The sequence below is a fragment of the Rhinopithecus bieti genome, unplaced genomic scaffold (genome assembly GCF_001698545.2).
Source record: "Rhinopithecus bieti isolate Rb0 unplaced genomic scaffold, ASM169854v2 scaffold_9919, whole genome shotgun sequence".
Lineage (NCBI taxonomy): Eukaryota > Metazoa > Chordata > Mammalia > Primates > Cercopithecidae > Rhinopithecus > Rhinopithecus bieti.
Window position 1 is genome coordinate 957,793 of NW_016806411.1, and position 9,120 is coordinate 966,912.

The window sequence follows — 9,120 nt, forward strand, 5'->3', positions numbered from 1 at the left end:
TTTTTTTTTTTTGAGACGGAGTCTCGCTCTGTCACCCAGGCTGGGGTGCCGTGGCCGGTTCTCAGCTCACTGCAAGCTCCGCCTCCCGGGTTTACGCCATTCTCCTGCCTCAGCCTCCCGAGTAGCTGGGACTACAGGCACCCGCCACCTCGCCCGGCTAGTTTTTTGTATTTTTTAGTAGAGACGGGGTTTCACCTTGTTAGCCAGGATGGTCTCGATCTCCTGACCTCGTGATCCGCCCGTCTCAGCCTCCCAAAGTGCTGAGATTACAGGCTTGAGCCACCGCGCCTGGCCATGATCACCATTCTAACTGGTGTGAGATGGTATCTCATTGTGGTTTTGGTTTGCATTTCTGTGATGGCCAGTGATGACGAGCATTTTATGAAAGGTATTTTTTTAAAAAACACCCAAATTGATGGGGTGTGGTGGCTCACACTTGTAATCCCAGAACGTTGGGAGGCCAAGACAAGAGGACCGCTTTAGCCCAGGAGTTTGAGGCTGCAATAAGCTATGATAGCTCCACTGTACTCCAGCCTGAGGGACACAGTGAGATCCTGTCTCTTAAAAAAAAGATTAAAAAAAAAAGATCCAAACTGAACTTTTAGTGAACTTGAAGACATAACAATAGAAACTATTCAAAATGAAAAGACAAAAGAATTTAAAAGAAAACACAAAATAGCAACAGTGAGTGGCAGGATAGTTTTATGTGACACTCATATCTCATGTGCAAAGGGCTCCTTAAGCATATTTTGATCTGTGGCTTTATCATTTTATCAAATTTGGAGATTTTTCAGTCATTATTTCTTCAAATATTTTTTCTGCCCTTCCCACAACCTCTCTCCTTTAGGGACTCTAATTACACATATATTATAAGAAAGATTGAAAGAAGTCTTCTAGGCAGAAGGAAAATGAAATGAAAACCAGATGAAAATGAATAAACTGTACCAGAAATAATAACTAGTAAATACACCGGTAAATATATATACTTTAGAATTTAAATCTTTTGAAAATATGATTGTTTAATCAAGAGTAATACCAATGTACTATGGAATTCATAACATACGTATAAGTGAATGTATGACAACAAAACCATAAAGACTATATAAGTGGAAAAGGGCAAATAGAAGTATGTTATTTAAGCTTCTTATACTGTCAGTGAACCTGTATAATATGATTTGAAGGTAGACTACGTTAAGTTAAAGATTTTAAACCCTACACCAACTAGTAAAAGAACAAAACAAGGAGTTACAGCTAAAATCCAACAATGAAGATAAAATGGAACCATAAAAACTTTCAATTAATTTTAAAAGGCAAAATAGAGGAAAAGGGTAACACTGAATAATGTTACAAATAGAAAGCAAATAGCAGGAGGAGATACTTAGACCTAACCACAGCAATAATCATATTAAGTATAAATGGTTTAAATGCCACAATAAAAAGTCCGAGATTGTCGTATTGAATCAAAAAAACAAGACCTAATAAACACAAGAAATTCTCTTTAAATATAAATAGACAAACTGATTAAAACTAAAATGTTCAACAACGATACACTGTGCTAACCCTTCTCAAAAAAAGACTGGATACACCTGTAATCCCAGCAATTTGGGAGGCCAAGGCAGGCGGACGACTTGAGGTCAGGAGTTCAAGACCAGACTGGCCAACATGGTGAAACCCCGTCTCTATTAAAAATACAAAAATTAGTCAGGCATGGTGGTGGTGCCTGTAATCCCAGCCACTTGGGAGGCTGAGGCAGGAGAATCACTTAAACATGGGAGGCAGAGGCTGCAGTGAGACAAGATAATGCCACTGCACCCCAGCCTAGGTAACAGAAGGAGACTCTGTCTCAAAACAAAACAAAACAAAAGACTGAAGTGGCTATATTAATATCAGACAAAGTTTATTTCAGAGTAAAGAATATTTCCAGTGATAAAGAAGGAATTGGAAATGGCTTTATGCACTCTTGTATTATTTGAAAAAAATCAAATAATACAACATGTAGCCTATATAGGTACATGTATATTTGAACATGTACTTATTTAGTAATTTAAACATTCAATACACTTTTCTTTAGGCTACTCCCTATACCTAGCACTATATAAGTATTTTAAAAAAAAAAAAAAAAAAAGGATAAAGAAGTTGGACACAGCCCCAGACCTAGGGGAGCAAAATCTGTTAAGGAGACAAGACGCTAACTTTGTTTTTTAAGCTAATAAAAGATGTGTCAGATGTTAATTGAAAAATGGGAGTTCAGACAAAAGAATATTTCTGGGATCAGAGCAATTAGGGAAAGTTTCTAGAAGAGAGCTAAACCCCAAGAGTATGCACAGATAAAGAGAAAGAGGGAAGAAGAAAGACATTTTATAATAATTGGAAAATTTTTAATTTATGTGGCTGGGTAGGATTTTACTTTGCTTTATGAGACCATTTTGGTCTCATTGCTTCCAGGTTTTATGGCTTTTGTGGAAAGTGGTTTGGGTGGATGCAGGGGAACTGCTCTCGTGAACGGGTCATGGCTTTGCAAGCTTTCCAGCAAACTACAGAGAAACAGCAAGGCTCTGGCCGCGTGGAAGCCTGCCTGCCTTGGCATCCTTGGAAAGATTGGTGTGGCTTAATGCGAGGCATAAAACAACACATTTTTTTACACCTCATCCCAGGACAATGACTAAGACCAAGACCAAGTTGTTACCTCTGTACAGAGATGACGAAGATCAACTGGGCACCAACCACCACCTTGAGAGTGGGTCACCACACAAGCCCTGTCTCCAGGGTGAGGGGGCCCTAAAAGAAATGGAATTACCCTGCTCCACCAGCTCAGAGGAATGAGGCCTGATGTAGATATTAAGCTGAATTACAGGTGATTTTTTAAAAACCTACACATCTGAGTTTTAGGGCTGAGATTTGTGTTCATAACAGAGATCAGCAGCTCAATCATTAGAATCATTTTCTGATAATAAGATGATTACTCTTTCTTCTTTCTTAGGTACATTGAAGGAGGTCAGTTTGGAGAACCACAGTGTAGACACTTACTCTCTCTCCTTTCTGTTTCAGATAAACTCAGAGCAGGAAGACAGCAAAGAATAGAGTGAAAAGCATAGTGCTTAATCCAACCCCTTACTCACTGCTGAGACCTGGAAATGATGTTCACCAGATACAAAACAGGAGCGATGATAACTCATTATGTTTGTGTGATGATAAACAGAGAAAATACATTGAAGAGCTTATATGAGTGGCAGACATGGGACATGCTTCCCAGTGGCTGGCCAGCCTGTCGTCTTCTCCATCATGTGTCCAGAGAAAAGCTCTGCACATCAACCTCTCAATGAATGATGATGGCACCAGTGAAATCAGGGGAGGCAGGAAATCATGTTAGTTTGGTTTATAATGCAAGAAGTTACAGAATACAGAGTCCTCAAAACTGAGAATGTGCTAGTTGTATAACAGGGTCCTTCTTGGGACTCAGCCAGGATTCAAACTATAAAGGAAAATCGGGTGAGCAGGTGGGGTAGTCAAGTGATTCTATTTGCATGAATAAATTTGTGAGATGATACCTTCTTGTCCAGGAACATTGAGCAGTGCTCATGCTGGGTGGATTGTGATTTGGAAACCCTGGGAGATGTCATGCCTGACATCAGCTTTCTCGCAGGTGACAGCTGCACCCTCTAACGGCTTCTCAAGTGACAGAGCTCAATGAGTGTAGAAGGGAAAAGTATGAGGATGATCCACGTGCACAGGGTGGACAGCCTCTGTGGTGGGCAATGCATTAGCAAGGGAGAGACATTCTGTATCGTGCAGGTATGTGCAAGAACCAAAGAAAATAACTGTCATGAGAATTCTGACCTCATAAATACCCACAGACTAGAGACACCAGGAATCTGAGCTTGCAAAAGCATAAGGGAGCATAAAGGCTGTGTTCTCTTGCCCTTGGGGCACAGCATTTCACCACATTTTGTATTAATTTAACCTTGATGCAGATCGAAGAGCCCCAGTGATTTCCCAATAAAATGCTCCAGTTGCATAAACTTGCTTGACCTTCAGTAGATGCTCATTCTCTATGGTCCACATCTACTGCAGGCTCACATTCTGGCCAGGGAGAATCTTCCACGTGACTGAAGCAAGAGGTCCCACATGATTTGCTTTTTGCCTGGCATGGAGGCACTGTTTGCCCTGGTGACAAAGGACACATAGCCCTGTCTTTCCTCTGGAGGCCACTGGATTCATACTCCATCCTAAGATAACTTTGTATTAATCAAGACCTCCTAACATGTCTCTTTTTTGAAAATGACAAGCATGCTGTGATGAGGTTCTCAAGGTCTGGTCACAGGTTTCTCTCAACAAGCATGGGGACATGGCAGTGCTCAGCACTGCTTTCTTCTGTCCTGGCTCGGGTGCAGTGTTGAGACAGGCACAGCAGCAAGTGAGTGTATCTCTTGCAGTCCTGTAGCCTTCCCCCTTTTCTTCTCTGTCTGTCCCATATCCTTCTCTTTTCTTTCCCTTCATCTCCATTCTTTTCTTTCTTTCCTGTCACTGTTTTCTTCTTTGCTTTTGTCCTGTTTCCTGCTTTCAAAACACATTTATAAAGAGAGCATCCTCTGAGCCAAAAGTGACAAAACTGTTTCACATTCTTTATCTGGTAGCAGGCTGCCGTCTAAAGGGCATTGTAAACACTTCACAGACCTTCCCTCCCTAAGGGGACTGCCTGATTCTCCATTATAGAATGCCATTAGCTCTAATGAGTGCTGGTTTCAGTGCTAGAAAATAGCAACTAACATAAATTATAAAATATTAAAATTAACACAATAAACTGTCTTGTATTTGCAACATGAATGAATTGAGTTATCATCTTATAATATTCAAGGACACAAAAAGCAAAAATAGCATGCCTGATTAAATGATATTTTCCAATAATTTCTTAATTTAAAATAGTCAAGTAGGCAGGCAGAAAGACTACGTTTCCCAGCCTCCATTGCAGTTAGGTTGAGACCATGTGACTGAGTTCCAGCTGATGGAAAATAGGTGAAAATCGCATACTTCCAGGTGTGGGATTTTTGTTTGTTTGTTTGTTTTTTGTTTTTTTGGGGGGGGGGTTTGGGTTTTTGTTTTTTGTTTGTTTGTTTGTTTGTTTTTGACAGAGTCTTGCTCTGTTGCCCAGGCTGGAGGCTGGAGGGTAGTGGCATGATCTCAGCTCACTATAATCTCTACCTCCTGGGTTCAAGCAATTCTCCTGCCTCAGCAACCCAAGTAGCTAAGACTGCAGGGGCACACCACCACGTCTGGCTAATTTTTGTATTTTTAGTAGAGATGGGGTTTCACCATGTTGGCCAGCTGCTCTCGAACTCCTGACCTCAGGTGATCTGCCTGCCTCAGCTTCCTAAAGTGCTGGGATTATAGGCATGAGCCACTACGTCCAGCCCAAGGGTGATCTTTAAAAACATCTCTCACAGGCTTTTTTTACTGCATGCTACAAGATGTAGGAGGATTGCCTAATCCATAATGCATTGTGTGCCAAGCAATATATAATTTTAAATTGTGTTAATATCCTGAGATTTCAGGGTTTATTGTTTGCAAAACAGTATAACTTATCCTGACTCATACAATGGAAAATTATAATTTAAGCATCTACTAAAGCTAATAAAAGCCTCAGAATAAAACAAAGAAATAAATCTTCATAATCTTGGATTTGGCACTGGATTCTTAGATATGACACTAAAAAGCAACAGCAGCAAAAGAAAAAAAATAGATAAATTAGACTTTATCTAATTTTGTGTATCAAGGCTTATTATCAGGAAAGTGAAAAGACAACCTACAGACAGGGAGAAAATATGTTCAAATCAGACAATAAGATTTTACTATCTAGATTTCATTTACATTTGTTTTGCTTTTTCTTGCTATTTACTGATTGAAGAAATTGGATCTTTGCAGCCCAGCTGGGACTTGGGAATATAGAAAGAAGTCCTTCAACTCAACAACAAAAAGACAAACAACCCAATCAAAAAATTGTCGAAGGACTTGAATAGTCAACACTCCAAAGAAGATATATAAATGGCCAGTAAGCAGCTGAAGAGATGCTCAACATCACTAATGATTAGGAAAATGAAAATCAAAACCACAATGAGATATCACTTCATACAGGTTAGGATGACTAAGGAAAAAAAAATCACAAGTGTTGTCAAGAATGTGGAGAAATCAGGATGCTAGGATATTGTGGGTGGGAATGTAAGATGGTGCTGCACTATGGAAAACAGTTTGGTGGTTCTTCAAAAAGCTAAACAGAATTACCATATAACTCAGCAATTCTACACCTAGGTATATACCCAAAAAATCTGAAAACAAGGACTCAAAGAGATACTTCTATGCCAGTGCTCATTGCAGCACTATTCACGACAGCCAAAAGGGGCAAACAAGCCAGGTGCCCATCAACAGATGAGTGGATAAATGAAGTGTTGTTAATGCCTACAGTGGGATATTTATTACTCAGCCATAAAAAGGAATGAAACTCTGACACATGTAACAACGTGGATGAGGCTTGAAAACATTATGCTAAGTGAAGTCAGCCAGACACAAAAGAACAAATACTGTAGATTCCACTTATATGAAATGTTCAGAATAGGACAATTCCTGAAAACAAAAAGTTAAGTTAAAGGTTGCTAGGGGCTGGGGGGAGGTGGAATAGAAAATTCTTACTTAATGAGTAGAGTTTCTGTTTGGGATGATGAAACAATCATAAGTAAATAGTGGTGATGGTGCACAAGATTATGAAAGTAATTAATGTATACTTAAAATGGCTTACATGGCAAATCATATACAGTATTACATATAGAGAGAGAAAGAGAGAGAGAGAGAGATTACTGCTCCAAAAAATGGGGGGGAAGTCTATCACTTAAATTTAAATTTGAAGTCGCAGTTTGGATTCATGATGTATTTAATCTTTATATTTTACTTTTCTATTTCCTAGCTCTGTCTACTGAAAAGGCCAAATAACAAAAATCAGCACAACAGCAGTAAGCATCCTAGTCTAGTACCTAAGTTGTCTCTAAGTACCTTTTCCCCAGAAAAAAAAAAAAACAACAACAACAACTAAGAACCCTTAAAGAAAGGTGCATTTTAAGATCTGAGCAGGAAATATATAGGACAATCCTGGAATATCTTGTTATAGAAAGAGAAAAGCCTCTTACGAGGTCCATTAGAACCAGCCAAATGAGTTTCAGGAGGCACCTTGTTAATCTCCCATTTACCAAGGATTGGGACCATTTGAACATCGATAAAAATAACTGCAACAATTTGAAGTACATAAAATATGTTTATTCCCATGAGTCCATAATAATACTTAAAAAAAAAAAAAAAAAAAACTTCTTTGCCACACTTAAAGGATGCTAAGAAGCCAACTCATTATTTTGAAAACTAGAAAATAAAAAAGAATCAAATATTTTAATCCTGCTTTTCCTATACAAATGAGATGTCAAAACAACAAAAAGTTTGTGAGGAAACTTTCTCTTTATAGAATTATTCCAGCTTTAAAAATGAAGATGAAAATGAAGAAGAGGAGAAGGAGAACGTGGAGGAGGAGAAGGAGAAGAAGGGGGAGAGGAAAGGGAAGAAGGAGAAGGGGAAGAGGAAGAGGAAGAGGAAGAAGAGGAAAAGGAACAAGAAGAAGAAGAGGAGGAGGAGGAGGCAGAGGAGGAGGAGAGGAGAAGGAAAAGGAAGAAGAAGATGAAGAAGAAATATTGATAGGACAGACATAAACAAATGGCTGAATGGTGGCACCATTTCCTGAGGTGGGGCACACTAAGTTGAGAAGCAAGGCAGAGAGAAGGCATGAGTTCTGTTAAGGATTACATTCACCTGCTTCAGTTGTCGTTACAAAGGACCACAGATGGGCTGTTGGGGGAGTTGCTGAAACAGCAGAAATCTACTGTCTCACAGTCTTGAAGGCTGGATGTCCAAGATCAAGGTGTTGGCAGGGTTGGTTTCTCTAAGGCCTCTCTCCTTGGCTTGCAGATCACTGTCTTCTCCCTGTATACTCACATGGTCATCCCTCTGTGTGTGTCTGTGTCCGCATCTCCTCTGCCTATAACACACCAGTCAGGTTGGATTAGAGTCCACTGGAAGGATCTCATTTTACCTTAATCACCTCTTTAAAGACCCTGTCTCCAACTACATCACATTCTGAATTACTGAGGGTTAGGACTTCAAAATATAATTTTTTTTTTTTTTGTGGGGGGGATGCCCACAACAAGGACATGCTTCCTTTAAGATCCAAATGAAAATGTTTACCAGGCCATTGTACCATGAAGCTTAGAGCACAGAAGAGAGGACTGTGCTGGGAGGGGACTGTGCTGGGAGACAGAGAGTCTGAGAGGGAAACTGATTGAGAGGTGCAGGTGGCTGTAGGAAACCCCAACCCAGGACAAGCTGGGTTGGGGGTGGTGAGTCAGAACACTCAGATCATCACGCCTGCTCAATGCCATTCTCCAGCAACAGGAAGGAGGGCTCCTCAGAGAAATATCTGGTCCCAGGTCTGGTGCAGGGAACACATAAGATGAGCCTGGAGGGTCACACAGCCCTGGAAATTAAGGAAGTGTTAGAAGAGGATGGAGACACAGCAAGAGGACCCAGGAGCCAGCTGAAAAAGGCATCCACTGGTCAAATTTGGAATAATTTGAACTAAATAGTGATAATAAGGGATTATAACCTATATCATAGACAAGGAATCCATGCACCCACACAGATATGAGCAAATAAATATGGGAGAAGGGCCAGCTCTTCCTTGCAGGAGAATGCCAACTCATATATGCAAAAGGAATGACAGAATTAGAAAACCACTTGGCACCCACAACTGTAATGACTGTTTTAGGCAAAAATCATCAAAAGATGCTAAAATCAACTGGCAAATGTGTGATAAGAAGCAGGATATTTGCATAGTCTCAAAGTATCACCTCCCACGATTCTCATTAATGACAAAGGGGAAAATAGGAACTTAGCAGTGAAGAAACCTGTGGCACTGTGTTCACCAAGTAACTCTCGCTACCATCACCAGCGATGGGGCAAATTGCTACCACGTTCCTCCTGATCTGACACAGCACCACTTCTGTTGTATCTCTGCCAAAAATGCATGAACTGTAT

At 40.2% G+C, this 9,120-nt stretch overlaps 1 long non-coding RNA gene across 1 annotated transcript in view; it reads left to right on the top strand.

Annotated features, from left to right (window-relative positions):
* The window catches only part of LINC02843 (long intergenic non-protein coding RNA 2843), a 7,325-nt gene extending 4,002 nt beyond the window's left edge, over window positions 1-3,323 (top strand). Inside the window, exon 3 of the long non-coding RNA XR_014485094.1 lies at window positions 3,049-3,323. This is a non-coding gene — a long non-coding RNA (long intergenic non-protein coding RNA 2843). The remainder of the gene's footprint in view (window positions 1-3,048) is intronic.
* The last annotated feature ends 5,797 nt before the right edge of the window (window positions 3,324-9,120 follow it).